Below are 15,056 nucleotides of genomic sequence, written 5' to 3' on the forward strand. Positions count from 1 at the left end.
TCCAATCCGTTCCCCCTGCTCCCTTTGGTTCCCCTCCGTTCTGCATTGATCCCCACGTTTCCCCACTTTTTCCAACCCGTTCCCCCAGCTCGCTTTGCTTTCCCACTGTTCTGCAGTGTTCCCCATGTTTCCCCACTGTTTTCCAATCTGTTCGCCCTGCTCCCTTTGGTTCCCCTCTGTCCTGCAGTGTCCTCCACTGTTCCCAACTTTTTGCAATCCATTCCCCCTGCTCTATTTGTTTCCCCTTTGTCCTGCAGTGTCCTCCACGGTTCCCAACTTTTTGCAATCCATTCCCCATGCTCTGTTTGTTTCCCCTCTGTCCTGCAGTGTCCTCCACTGTTCCCAACTTTTTGCAATCCATTCCCCCTGCTCTATTTGTTTCCCCTCTGTCCTGCAGTGTCCTCCACGGTTCCCCACTTTTTCCAATCTGTTCCCCCTGCTCCCTTTGGTTCCCCACTGCTCTGCATTGTTCCCCACGGTTTTCCACATTTTTTTCTAATCTGTTCCCATGCTCCCTTTGGTTCCCCTCTGTTCTGCAGTTTCCCCACGGTTCTCTACATTTTTTCCAATCTGTTCCCCCTGCTCCCTTTGGTTCCCCTCTGTATTCCAGTGTTCCCCACGGTTCCTCACTTTTTCAAATCAGTTCCCCTGCTCCCTTTGGTTCCCCTCTGTTCTGCAGTGTTCCCCACAGTTCTCCACCGTTTCCAATCCGTTCCCCCAGCTCCCTTTGGTTCCCCACACTTCTTCATTTTTCCACAAGGTTCCCCACTTTTTCCAATCTATTCTCACTGCTCCCTTTGTTTTCCCACTCCTCTGCATTTTTCCACACTGTTCACCACTTTTTCCAATCTGTTTCCCCTGCTCCCTTTGGTTCCCCACTGTTCCTCAGTGTTTCCCAATTCTCCACTTTTTTCCTATCTGTTCGCCCTGCTCCCTTTGGTTCCCATCTGTCCTGCAGTGTTCCACATGTTTCCCCACTTTTTCCATTCCGTTCCCACTGCTCCCTTTAGTTCCCCTCTGTTCTGCAGTATTCCCCACAGTTCTGCACCTTTTCCAATCCGTTAACCCTGCTCCCTTTGTTTCCCCACTCTTCTTCATTTTTCCACACGCTTCCCCACGTTTTCCAATCCGTTCCCGTGCTCCCTTTGGTTGCCCTCTGACCTGCAGTGTTCCCCATGGTTCCCCACTTTTAGCAATCTGTTCCCCCTGTTCCCTTTCATTCCCCTCTGTCCTGCAGCGTCCTCCACTGTTCCCAACTTTTTGCAATCCATTCCCCCTGCTCTGTTTTTTTCCCCTCTGTCCTGCAATGTCCCCCACGGTTCCCAACTTTTTGCAATCCATTCCCCCTGCTCTGTTTGTTTCCCCTCTGCCCTGCAGTGTCCTCCACGGTTCGCAACTTTTAGCAATCCATTCCCACTGCTCCGTTTGTTTCCCCTGTGTTCTGCAGTGTTCCCCACGGTTCCCCACTTTTGCCAAACTGTTCACCCTGCTCCTTTGGCTCCACTCTGTTCTGCAGTGTTCCCCAAGATTCCCCACTTTCTCCAACCTGATCCCCCTGCTCCCTTTGGTTCCTCTATGACCTTCAGTGATCTCCACAGTTCCCCACTTTCCCAATCCATTCCCCCTGCTCCCTTTGGTTCCCCTCTGTTCTGCATTGATCCCCACGATTCCCCACTTTTTCCGACCCGTTCCCCCAGCTCGCTTTGCTTTCCCACTTTTCTGCAGTGTTCCCCATGTTTCCCCACTGTCTTCCAATCTGTTCGCCTGCTCCCTTTGGTTCCCCTTTGTCCTGCAGTGTCCTCCACTGTTCCCAACTTTTTGCAATCCATTCCCCCTGCTCTATTTATTTCCCCACTGTCCTGCAGTGTCCTCCACGGTTCCCAACTTTTTCCAATCCATTCCACCTGCTCTGTTTGTTTCCCCTCTGTCCTGCAGTGTCCTCCACGGTTCCCAACTTTTTGCAATCCATTCCCCCTGCTCTATTTGTTTCCCCTCTGTCCTGCAGTGTCCTCCACGGTTCCCCACTTTTTTGAATCCTTTCCCCCTGCTCCCTTTGGTTCCTCACTGTTCTGCAGAACACCCCACGATTCCCCACTTTTTCCAATCTGTTCCCCCTGCTCCCTTTGGTTCCCCACTGTTCTGCATTGTTCCCCACGGTTTTCCACATTTTTTTCTAATCTGTTCCCATGCTCCCTTTGGTTCCGCTCTGTTCTGCAGTTTCCCCACGGTTCTCTACATTTTTTTCCAATCTGTTCACCCTGCTCCCTTTGGTTCCCCTCTGTCCTGCAGTGTTCCCCATGGTTCCCCACTTTTTCAAATCCGTTCCCCCTCCTCCATTTAGTTCCCCCCTGTTCTGCAGTGTTCCCCACAGTACTCCACCTTTTCCAATCCGTTCACCCTGCTCCCTTTTGTTCCCCTCTATTGTGCAGTGTTCCCCATGATTCCCCACTTTTTCCAACCAGTTCCCCCTGCTCCCTTTGGTTCTCCTCTGTTCTTCAGTGCTCCCCACGCTTCCCCAATTTTTCCAATCCATTTCTCTTGCTCCCTTTGGTTCTCCTCCATTCTGCAGTGTTCCCCACGATTCCCCAGTTTTTCCAACCTGTACCCCCTGCTCCCTTTGGTTTCGCCCTGTTCTGCAGTGTTCCTCATGTTTCCCCACTTTTTCCAATCTGTTCCCCCTGCACCCTTTGATTCCCTTCTGTTCTGCAGTGTTCCCCACTGTTCCCGACTTTATCCAATCTGTTCCTCATGCTCCCTTTCTTTCCCCACTGTTCGGCATTTTTCCACAAGGTTACCCACTTTTCCAATCTGTTCCACCTGCTCCCTTTCGTTCCTCACTGTTCTGCAATGTTCCCCACGGTTCCCCACTTCTCACCAATCCGTTCCTTGTGCTCCCTTTGGTTCCACTCTGTTCTACAATGTTCCCCACAGTTCCCCACTTTTTCCAATCGGTTCCCCCTGATCCCTTTCATTCCCCTCTGTTCTGCAGTTTTCCCCACGATTCCCCACTTTTTCCAATCCATTTCCCCTTCTCCCTTTGATTCCCCACTATTGTGCAGTGTACCCCCCGATTCCCCACTTATTCCATCCTGTACCCTCTGCTCCCTTTGGTTCCCCTCTGTCCTGCAGTGTTCTCCATGGTTCCCAACTTTTTCCAATCCGTTCCCCCTGCTCTCTTTGGTTCCCCTCTGTCCTGCAGTTTTCCCCACGCTTCCCCACTTTTTCCAATCCATTTCCCCTTCTCCCTTTGATTCCCCACTATTGTGCAGTGTACCCCACGATTCCCCACTTATACCATCCTGTACCCTCTGCTCCCTTTGGTTCCCCTCTGTCCTGCAGTGTTCTCCATGGTTCCCAACTTTTTCCAATCCGTTCCCCCTGCTCTCTTTGGTTCCCCTCTGTTCTGCAATGTTCCCCACGGTTCCCCACTTTTTCTAACCTGTACCCCCTGCTCCCTATGGTTCCCCTCTCTTCTGCAGTATTCCTCATGGTTCCCCACTTTTTCCAATCTGTTCCCCCTGCACATTTTGATTCCCCTCTGTCCTGCAGTGTCCTCCACGGTTCCCAACTTTTAGCAATCCATTCCTCCTGCTCCGTTTGTTTCCCCTGTGTTCTGCAGTGTTCCCCACGGTTCCCCACTTTTCCCAATCTGTTCACTCTGCTCCTTTGGCTCCACTCTGTTCTGCAGTGTTCCCCAAGATTCCCCACTTTCTCCAACCTGCTCCCCCTGCTCCCTTTGGTTCCTCTATGACCTTCAGTGATCTCCACAGTTCCCCACTTTCCCAATCCATTCCCCCTGCTCCCTTTGGTTCCCCTCTGTTCTGCATTGATCCCCACGATTCCCCACTTTTTCCGACCCGTTCCCCCAGCTCGCTTTGCTTTCCCACTTTTCTGCAGTGTTCCCCATGTTTCCCCACTGTCTTCCAATCTGTTCGCCTGCTCCCTTTGGTTCCCCTCTGTCCTGCAGTGTCCTCCACTGTTCCCAACTTTTTGCAATCCATTCCCCCTGCTCTATTTATTTCCCCTCTGTCCTGCAGTGTCCTCCACGGTTCCCAACTTTTTCCAATCCATTCCACCTGCTCTGTTTGTTTCCCCTCTGTCCTGCAGTGTCCTCCACGGTTCCCAACTTTTTGCAATCCATTCCCCCTGTTCTATTTGTTTCCCCTCTGTCCTGCAGTGTCCTCCACGGTTCCCCACTTTTTTGAATCCTTTCCCCCTGCTCCCTTTGGTTCCTCAATGTTCTGCAGAACACCCCACGATTCCCCACTTTTTCCAATCTGTTCCCCCTGCTCCCTTTGGTTCCCCACTGTTCTGCATTGTTCCCCACGGTTTTCCACATTTTTTTCTAATCTGTTCCCATGCTCCCTTTGGTTCCCCTCTGTCCTGCAGTGTTCCCCATGGTTCCCCACTTTTTCAAATCCGTTCCCCCTGCTCCCTTTAGTTCCCCCCTGTTCTGCAGTGTTCCCCACAGTACTCCACCTTTTGCAATCCGTTCACCCTGCTCCCTTTTGTTCCCCTCTATTGTGCAGTGTTCCCCATGATTGCCCACTTTTTTCCAACTTGTACCCCCTGCTCCCTTTGGTTTCGTCCTGTTCTGCAGTGTTCCCCACTGTTCCCGACTTTTTCCAATCTGTTCCTCATGCTCCCTTTCTTTCCACACTGTTCTGCATTTTTCCACAAGGTTACCCACTTTTCCAATCTGTTCCACCTGCACCCTTTCGTTCCTCACTGTTCTGCAATGTTCCCCACGGTTCCCCACTTCTCACCAATCCGTTCCTTGTGCTCCCTTTGGTTCCACTCTGTTCTACAATGTTCCCCACGATTCCCCACTTTTTCCAATCTGTTCCTCCTGCTCATTTGGCTCCACTCCGTTCTGCAGATTTCCCAACGGTTCTCCACATTTTTTCCAATCCATTTCCCCTTCTCCCATTGGTTCCCCTCTATTGTGCAGTGTTTCCCACGATTCCCCACTTTTTCAAACCTGTACCCCCTCCTCCCTTTGGTTCCCCACTCTTCTTCATTTTTCCACATTCTTCCCCACTTTTTCCAATCCGTTCCCCCTGCTCCCTTTGGTTCCCCTCTGCACTGCGATGTTCCCCATGGCTCCCTACTTTTTCCAATCCATTCCCACTTCTCCATTTGTTTCCCCTCTGTTCTGCAGTGATCCCCACGTTTCCCCACTTTTTCCAATCTGTTCCCCCTGCTCCCTCTGGTTCCTCTCTGTTCTGAATTTTTCCACATGGTTCCCCAATTTCCAATCCGTTCCCCCTGCTTCCTTTGGTTCACCTCTGTTCTGCAGAGTTACCCACGGTTCCCCACTTTTTCCAATCTGTTCTACCTGCTCCCTTTATTTCTCCTCTGTTCTGCAGTGTTCCCCACGCTTCCCCACTTTTTCCAATCCATTTCCCCTTCTCCCTTTGGTTCGCCTCTATTGTGCAGTGTTCCCCACGATTTCCTACTTTTTCCAACCTGTTCCCCATGCTCCCTTTGGTTCACCACTCTTCTTCATTTTTCCACACGCTTTCCCACTTTTTCCAATCCGTTCCCACAGCTCTCTTTGGTTCCTTTCTGTCCTGCAGTGTCCTCCACAGTTCCCAACTTTTTGCAATCCATTCCCACTTCTCCATTTGTTTCCCCTCTCTTCTGCAGTGATCCCCACGTTTCCCCACTTTTTCCAATCTGTTTCCCCTGCTCCCTCTGGTTCCTCTCTGTTCTGCATTTTTCCACATGGTTCCCCAATTTCCAATCCGTTCCCCCTGCTTCCTTTGGTTCACCTCTGTTCTGCAGAGTTACCCACGGTTCCCCACTTTTTCGAATCCGTTCCCCCTGCTCCCTTTAGTTCCCCCCTGTTCTGCAGTGTTCCCCACAGTTCTCCACCTTTTCCAATCTGTTCCCCCTGCTCCCTTTGGTTCCCCACTGTTCTGCATCGTTCTGCACGGTTTTCCACATTTTTTTCTAATCTGTTCCCATGCTCCCTTTGGTTCCGCTCTGTTCTGCAGTTTTCCCACGGTTCTCTACATTTTTTCCAATCTGTTCCCGTGCTCCTTTTGGTTCCCCTCTGCCCTGCAGTGTTCCCCATGGTTCCCCACTTTTTCCACTCTGTTCCCCCTGTTCCCTTTCGTTCCCCTCTGTCCTGCAGTTTTCCCCACGCTTCCCCACTTTTTCCAATCCATTTCCCCTTCTCCCTTTGATTCCCCACTATTGTGCAGTGTACCCCACGATTCCCCACTTATTCCATCCTGTACCCTCTGCTCCCTTTGGTTCCCCTCTGTCCTGCAGTGTTCTCCATGGTTCCCAACTTTTTCCAATCCGTTCCCCCTGCTCTCTTTGGTTCCCCTCTGTTCTGCAATGTTCCCCACGGTTCCCCACTTTTTCTAACCTGTACCCCCTGCTCCCTATGGTTCCCCTCTCTTCTGCAGTGTTCCTCATGGTTCCCCACTTTTTCCAATCTGGTCCCCCTGCACATTTTGATTCCCCTCTGTCCTGCAGTGTCCTCCACGGTTCCCAACTTTTAGCAATCCATTCCTCCTGCTACGTTTGTTTCCCCTGTGTTCTGCAGTGTTCCCCACGGTTCCCCACTTTTCCCAATCTGTTCACTCTGCTCCTTTGGCTCCACTCTGTTCTGCAGTGTTCCCCACGATTCCCCACTTTTTCCAACCTGATACCCCTGCTCCCTTTGGTTCCTCTCTGTCCTTTAGTGATCTCAACAGTTCCCCACTTTTCCACTCCGTTCCCCCTGCTCCCTTTGGTTCCCCTCTGTTCTGCATTGAACCCCACTTTTCCCTACTTTATCCAACCCGTTCCCCCAGCTCGCTTTGCTTTCCCACTGTTCTGCAGTGTTCCCCATGTTTCCCCACTGTTTTCCAATCTGTTCGCCCTGCTCCCTTTGGTTCCCCTCTGTCCTGCAGTGTCCTCCACTGTTCCCAACTTTTTGCAATCCATTCCCCATGCTCTATTTGTTTCCCCTCTGTCCTGCAGTGTCCTCCACGGTTCCCAACTTTTTGCAATCCATTCTCCCTGCTCTGTTTGTTTCCCCTCTGTCCTGCAGTGTCCTCCACGGTTCCCAAATTTTTGCAATCCATTCCCCCTGCTCTATTTGTTTCCCCTCTGTCCTGCAGTGTCCTCCACGGTTCCCCACTTTTTTGAATCCTTTCACCCTGCTCCCTTTGGTTCCTCACTGTTCTGCAGAACACCCCACGATTCCCCACTTTTTCCAATCTGTTCCCCCTGCTCCCTTTGGTTCCCCACTGTTCTGCATTGTTCCCCACGGTTTTCCACATTTTTTTTCTAATCTGTTCCCATGCTCCCTTTGGTTCCCCTCTGTTCTGCAGTGTTCCCCCCGGTTCCCTACTTTTTCCAATCTGTTCCCCCTGCTCCTTTGGCTCCACTCTGTTCTGCAGTTTTCCCCACGGTTCTCCACATTTTTTACAATCTGTTCTACCTGCTCCCTTTATTTCTCCTCTGTTCTGCAGTGTTCTCCACGCTTCCCCACTTTTTCCAATCCATTTCCCCTTCTCCCTTTGGTTCCCCTCTATTGTGCAGTGTTTCTCACGATTCCCCACTTTTTACAACCTGATCCCCCTGCTCCCTTTGGTTCCTCTCTGTCCTTCAGTGATCTCAAAAGTTCCCCACTTTTCCAATCTGTTCCCCCTGCTCCCTTTGGTTCCCCTCTGTATTGCAGTGTTCCCCACGGTTCCTCACTTTTTCAAATCAGTTCCCCTGCTCCCTTTGGTTCCCCTCTGTTCTGCAGTGTTCCCCACAGTTCTCCACCTTTTCCATTCCGTTCCCCCAGCTCCCTTTGGTTCCCCACTCTTCTTCATTTTTCCATAAGGTTCCCCACTTTTATCAATCTATTCTCCCTGCTCCGTTTGTTTCCCCACTCCTCTGCATTTTTCCACACTGTTCCCCACTTTTTCCAATCTCTTTCCCCTGCTCCCTTTGGTTCCCCACTGTTCCTCAGTGTTTCCCAATTCTCCACTTTTTTCCTATCTGTTCGCCCTGCTCCCTTTGGTTCCCCTCTGTCCTGCAGTGTTCCCCATGTTTCCCCACTTTTTCAAATCCGTTCCCACTGCTCCCTTTAGTTCCCCTCTGTTCTGCAGTATTCCCCACAGTTCTCCACCTTTTCCAATCAGTTAACCCTGCTCCCTTTGGTTCCCCACTCTTCTTCATTTTTCCACACGATTCCCCACGTTTTCCAATCCGTTCCCGTGCTCCCTTTGGTTGCCCTCTGCCCTGCAGTGTTCCCCATGGTTCCCCACTTTTACCAATCTGTTCCCCCTGTTCCCTTTCATTCCCCTCTGTCCTGCAGCGTCCTCCACTGTTCCCAACTTTTTGCAATATATTCCCCCTGCTCTGTTTTTTTCCCCTCTGTCCTGCAGTGTCCCCCACGGTTCCCAACTTTTTGCAATCCATTCCCCCTGCTCTGTTTGTTTCCCCTCTGTCCTGCAGTGTCCTCCACGGTTCCCAACTTTTAGCAATCCATTCCCACTGCTGCGTTTGTTTCCCCTGTGTTCTGCAGTGTTCCCCACGGTTCCCCACTTTTGCCAAACTGTTCACCCTGCCCCTTTGGCTCCATTCTGTTCTGCAGTGTTCCCCAAGATTCCCCACTTTCTCCAACCTGATCCCCCTGCTCCCTTTGGTTACTCTATGACCTTCAGTGTTCCCCAAGATTCCCCACTTTCTCCAACCTGATCCCCCTGCTCCCTTTGGTTCCTCTCTGTCCTTCAGTGATCTCAACAGTTCCCCACTTTTCCAATCTGTTCCCCCTGCTCCCTTTGGTTCCCCTCTGTTCTGCATTGATCCCCACGTTTCCCCACTTTTTCCAACCCGTTCCCACAGCTCGCTTTGCTTTCCCACTGTTCTGCAGTCTTCCCCATGTTTCCCCACTGTTTTCCAATCCATTCGCCCTACTCCCTTTGGTTCCCCTCTGTCCTGCAGTGTCCTCCACTGTTCCCAACTTTTTGCAATCCATTCCCCCTGCTCTATTTGTTTCCCCTCTGTCCTGCAGTGTCTTCCACGGTTCCCAACTTTTTGCAATCCATTCCCCCTGCTCTGTTTGTTTCCCCTCTGTCCTGCAGTGTCCTCCACGGTTCCCCACTTTTTCAAATCCTTTCCCCCTGCTCCCTTTGGTTCCTCACTGTTCTGCAGAACACCCCACGATTCCCGACTTTTTCCAATCTGTTCCCCCAGCTCCCTTTGGTTCCCCACGCTTCTGCATTTTTCCACACTGTTCCCCACTTTTTCCTATCTGTTCACCCTGCTCCCTTTGGTTCCCCTCTGTTCTACAATGTTCCCCACGGTTCCCCACTTTTTCCAATCGGTTCCCCCTGCTCCCTTACATTCCCCTCTGTTCTGCAATGTTCCCCATGGTTCCCCACTTTTTCCAATCTGTTCCCCCTGTTCCCTTTCGTTCCCCTCTGTCCTGCAATGTTCCCCACGCTTCCCCAATTTTTCCAATCTATTTCCCCTTCTCCCTTTGATTCCCCACTATTGTGCAGTGTACCCCACGATTCCCCACTTATTCCATCCTGTACCCCCTGCTCCCTTTGGTTCCCCTCTGTCCTGCAGTGTTCTCCATGGTTCCCAACTTTTTCCAATCCGTTCCCTCTGCCCTCTTTGGTTCCCCTCTGTTCTGCAATGTTCCCCACGGTTCCCCACTTTTTCTAACCTGTACCCCCTGCTCCCTATAGTTCCCCTCCCTTCTTCAGTGTTCCTCATGGTTTCCCACTTTTTCCAATCTGTTCCCCCTGCACACTTTGATTCCCCTCTGTCCTGCAGTGTCCTCCACGGTTCCCAACTTTAAGCATATCCATTCCTCCTGCTCCGTTTGTTTCCCCTGTGTTCTGCAGTGTTCCCCACGGTTCCCCACTTTTCCCAATCTGTTCACTCTGCTCCTTTGGCTCCACTCTGTTCTGCAGTGTTCCCCATGATTCCCCACTTTTTCCAACCTGATCCCCCTGCTCCCTTTGGTTCCTATCTGTCCTTCAGTGATCTCAACAGTTCCCCACTTTTCCAATCTGTTCCCCCTGCTCCCTTTGTTTCCCCTCTGTCCTGCAGTGTCCTCCACGGTTCCCAACTTTTTGCAATCCATTCCCCCTGCTCTATTTGTTTCCCCTCTGTCCTGCAGTGTCCTCCACGGTTCCCCACTTTTTCGAATCCTTTCCCCCTGCTCCCTTTAATTCCCCTCTGTTCTGCAGTGTTCCCCACAGTTCTCCACCTTTTCCAATCCGTTCCCACAGCTCCCTTTGGTTCCTCACTCTTCTGCATTTTTCCACACTGTTCCCCACTTTTTCCAATCTGTTTTCCCTGCTCCCTTTGGTTCCACACTGTTCCTCAGTGTTTCCTAATTCTCCACTTTTTTCCTATCTGTTCACCCTGCTCCCTTTGGTTCCCCTCTGTCCTGCAGTGTTCCCAATGTTTCCCCACTTTTTCCAATCCGTTCCCCCTGCTCCCTTTAGTTCGCCCCTGTTCTGCAGTCATCCCCACAGTTCTCCACCTTTTCCAATCCGTTCACCCTGCTCCCTTTGGTTCCCCACTGTTCTGCATTGTTCCCCACGGTTTTCCACATTTTTTTCTAATCTGTTCCCATGCTCCCTTTGGTTCCCCTCTGTTCTGCAGTGTTCCCCCCGGTTCCCCACTTTTTCCAATCTGTTCCCCCTGCTCCTTTGGCTCCACTCTGTTCTGCAGTTTTCCCCACGGTTCTCCACATTTTTTACAATCTGTTCTACCTGCTCCCTTTATTTCTCCTCTGTTCTGCAGTGTTCCCCACGCTTCCCCACTTTTTCCAATCCATTTCCCCTTCTCCCTTTGGTTCGCCTCTATTGTGCAGTGTTCCCCACGATTCCCCACTTTTTACAACCTGATCCCCCTGCTCCCTTTGGTTCCTCTCTGTCCTTCAGTGATCTCAACAGTTCCCCACTTTTCCAATCTGTTCGCCCTGCTCCCTTTGGTTCCCCTCTGTCCTGCAGTGTCGTCCACTGTTCCCAACTTTTTGCAATCCATTCCCCCTGCTCTATTTGTTTCCCCTCTGTCCTGCAGTGTCCTCCACGGTTCCCCACTTTTTCAAATCCTTTCCCCCTGCTCCCTTTAATTCCCCACTGTTCTGCAGTGTTCCCCACAGTTCTCCACCTTTTCCAATCCGTTCCCACAGCTCCCTTTGGTTCCTCACTCTTCTGCATTTTTCCACACTGTTCCCCACTTTTTCCAATCTGTTTTCCCTGCTCCCTTTGGTTCCACACTGTTCCTCAGTGTTTCCTAATTCTCCACTTTTTCCTATCTGTTCACCTTGCTCCCTTTGGTTCCCCTCTGTCCTGCAGTGTTCCCCATGTTTCCCCACTTTTTCCAATCCGTTGCCCCTGCTCCCTTTCGTTCCTCACTGTTCTGCAATGTTCCCCACAGTTCCCCACTTCTCACCAATCCGTTCCTTGTGCTCCCTTTGGTTCCACTCTGTTCTACAATGTTCCCCACGGTTCCCCACTTTTTCCAATCGGTTCCCCCTGCTCCCTTTCATTCCCCTCTGTTCTGCAATGTTCCCCATGGTTCCCCACTTTTTCCAATCTGTTCCCCCTGTTCCCTTTCGTTCCCCTCTGTCCTGCAGTTTCCCCACGGTTCTCTACATTTTTTCCAATCTGTTCCCCCTGCTCCCTTTGGTTCCCCTCTGTATTGCAGTGTTCCCCACGGTTCCCCACTTTTTCAAATCCGTTCCCCTGCTCCCTTTGCTTCCCCTCTGTTCTGCAGTGTTCCCCACAGTTCTCCACCATTTCCAATTCGTTCCCCCAGCTCCCTTTGGTTCCCCACTCTTCTTCATTATTCCACAAGTTTCCCCACTTTTTCCAATCTATTCTCCCTGCTCCCTTCGTTTCCCCACTCTTCTGCATTTTTCCACACTGTTCCCCACTTTTTCCAATCTGTTTCCCCTGCTCCCTTTGGTTCCCCACTGTTCCTCAGTGTTTCCCAATTCTAGACTTCTTTCCTATCTGTTTGCCCTGCTCCCTTTGGTTCCCCTCTATTCTGCAGTATTCCCCACAGTTCACCACCTTTTCCAATTCGTTCCCCCAGCTCCCTTTGGTTCCCCACTCTTCTTCATTATTCCACAAGGTTCCCCACTTTTTCCAATCTATTCTCCCTGCTCCCTTTGTTTCCCCACTCTTCTGCATTTTTCCACACTGTTCCCCACTTTTTCCAATCTGTTTCCCCTGCTCCCTTTGGTTCCCCACTGTTCCTCAGTGTTTCCCAATTCTAGACTTTTTTCCTATCTGTTCGCCCTGCTCCCTTTGGTTCCCCTCTGTTCTGCAGTATTCCCCATGGTTCCACACTTTTTCCAATCTGTTCCCCCTGTTCCCTTTCGTTACCCTCTGTTCTGCAGTGTTCCCCACGATTCCCCACTTTTTCCAACCTGATCCCCCTGCTCCCTTTGGTTCCTATCTGTCCTTCAGTGATCTCAACAGTTCCCCACTTTTCCAATCTGTTCCCCCTGCTCCCTTTGGTTCCCCTCTGTTCTGCATTGATCCCCACGTTTCCCCACTTTTTCCAACCCGTTCCCCCAGCTCGCTTTGCTTTCCCACTGTTCTGCAGTGTTCCCCATGTTTCCCCACTGTTTTCCATTCTGTTCGCCCTGCTCCCTTTGGTTCCCCTCTGTCCTGCAGTGTCCTCCACTGTTCCCAACTTTTTGCAATCCATTCCCCATGCTCTATTTGTTTCCCCTCTGTCCTGCAGTGTCCTCCACGGTTCCCAACTTTTTGCAATCCATTCCCCCTGTTCTGTTTGTTTCCCCTCTGTCCTGGAGTGTCCTCCACGGTTCCCAACTTTTTGCAATCCATTCCCCCTGCTCTATTTGTTTCCCCTCTGTCCTGCAGTGTCCTCCACGGTTCCCCACTTTTTTGAATCCTTTCACCCTGCTCCCTTTGGTTCCTCACTGTTCAACAGAACACCCCACGATTCCCCACTTTTTCCAATCTGTTCCCCCTGCTCCCTTTGGTTCCCCACTGTTCTACATTGTTCCCCACGGTTTTCCACATTTTTTTCTAATCTGTTCCCATGCTCCCTTTGGTTCCCCTCTGTTCTGCAGTTTTCCCCCCGTTTCCCCACTTTTTCCAATCTGTTCCCGCTGCTCCTTTGGCTCTACTCTGTTCTGCAGTTTTCCCCACGGTTCTCCACATTTTTTACAATCTGTTCTACCTGCTCCCTTTATTTGTCCTCTGTTCTGCAGTGTTCCCCACGCTTCCCCACTTTTTCCAATTCATTTCCCCTTCTCCCTTTGGTTCGCCTCTATTGTGCAGTGTTCCCCACGATTCCCCACTTTTTACAACCTGATCCCCCTGCTCCCTTTGATTCCTCTCTGTCCTTCATTGATCTCAACAGTTCCCCACTTTTCCAATCTGTTCGCCCTGCTGCCTTTGGTTCCCCTCTGTCCTGCAGTGTCGTCCACTGTTCCCAACTTTTTGCAATCCATTCCCCATGCTCTATTTGTTTCCCCTCTGTCCTGCAGTGTCCTCCACGGTTCCCAACTTTTTGCAATCCATTCCCCCTGCTCTATTTGTTTCCCCTCTGTCCTGCAGTGTCCTCCACGGTTCCCCACTTTTTTGAATCCTTTCCCCCTGCTCCCTTTAATTCCCCTCTGTTCTGCAGTGTTCCCCACAGTTCTCCACCTTTTCCAATCCGTTCCCACAGCTCCCTTTGGTTCCTCACTCTTCTGCATTTTTCCACACTGTTCCCCACTTTTTCCAATCTGTTTTCCCTGCTCCCTTTGGTTCCACACTGTTCCTCAGTGTTTCCTAATTCTCCACTTTTTTCCTATCTGTTCACCCTGCTCCCTTTGGTTCCCCTCTGTCCTGCAGTGTTCCCAATGTTTCCCCACTTTTTCCAATCCGTTCCCCCTGCTCCCTTTAGTTCGCCCCTGTTCTGCAGTGTTCCCCACAGTTCTCCACCTTTTCCAATCCGTTCACCCTGCTCCCTTTTGTTCCCCTCTATTGTGCAGTGTTCCCCATGATTCCCCACTTTTTCCAACCTGTTCCCCCTGCTCCCTTTGGTTCTCCTCTGTTCTTCAGTGCTCCCCACGCTTCCCCACTTTTTCCAATCCATTTCTCCTGCTCCCTTTGGTTCTCCTCCATTCTGCGGTGTTCCCCACGATTCCCCAGTTTTTCCAACCTGTACCCCCTGCTCCCTTTGGTTTCGCCCTGTTCTGCAGTGTTCTTCATGGTTCCCCACTTTTTCCAATCTGTTCCACCTGCACCCTTTGATTCCCCTCTGTTCTGCAGTGTTCCCCACTGTTCCCGACTTTTTCCAATCTGTTCCTCCTGCTCCCTTTGTTTCCCCACTGTTCTGCATTTTTGCACAAGGTTCTCCACTTTTTCCAATCTGTTCCACCTGCTCCCTTTTGTTCCTCACTGTTCTACAGTGTTCCCCACGGTTCCCCACTTCTCTCCAATCCGTTCCTTGTGCTCCCTTTGGTTCCACTCTGTTCTACAATGTTCCCCACAGTTCCCCACTTTTTCCAATCTGTTCCCCCTGTGCCCTTTCATTCCCCTCTGTTCTGCAGTTTTCCCCACGATTCCCCACTTTTTCCAATCTGTTCCGCCTGCTCCTTTGGCTCCACTCTGTTCTGCAGTTTTCCCCACGATTCCCCACTTTTATCCAATCTGTTCTGCCTGCTCCTTTGGCTCCACTCTGTTCTGCAGATTTCCCAACGGTTCTCCACATTTTTTCCAATCCATTTCCCCTTCTCCCTTTGCTTCCCCTCTATTGTGCAGTGTTTCCCACGATTCCCCACTTTTTCCAAACCTGTACCCCTCCTCCCTTTGGTTCCCCACTCTTCTTCATTTTTCCACATGCTTCCTACTTTTTCCAATCCGTTCCCCCAGTTCCCTTTCTTTCCCCTCTGACCTGCAGTGTTCCCCACGGTTCCCCACTTTTTCCAATCTGTTCCCCCTGCTCCTTTGGCTCCACTCTGTTCAGCAGTTTTCCCCACGGTTCTCCACATGTTTTACAATCTGTTCTACCTGCTCCCTTTATTTCTCCTCTGTTCTGCAGTGTTCCCCAAGCTTCCCCACTTTTTCCAA

The sequence above is a fragment of the Narcine bancroftii genome, unplaced genomic scaffold (genome assembly GCF_036971445.1).
Source record: "Narcine bancroftii isolate sNarBan1 unplaced genomic scaffold, sNarBan1.hap1 Scaffold_157, whole genome shotgun sequence".
NCBI classification, from domain to species: domain Eukaryota; kingdom Metazoa; phylum Chordata; class Chondrichthyes; order Torpediniformes; family Narcinidae; genus Narcine; species Narcine bancroftii.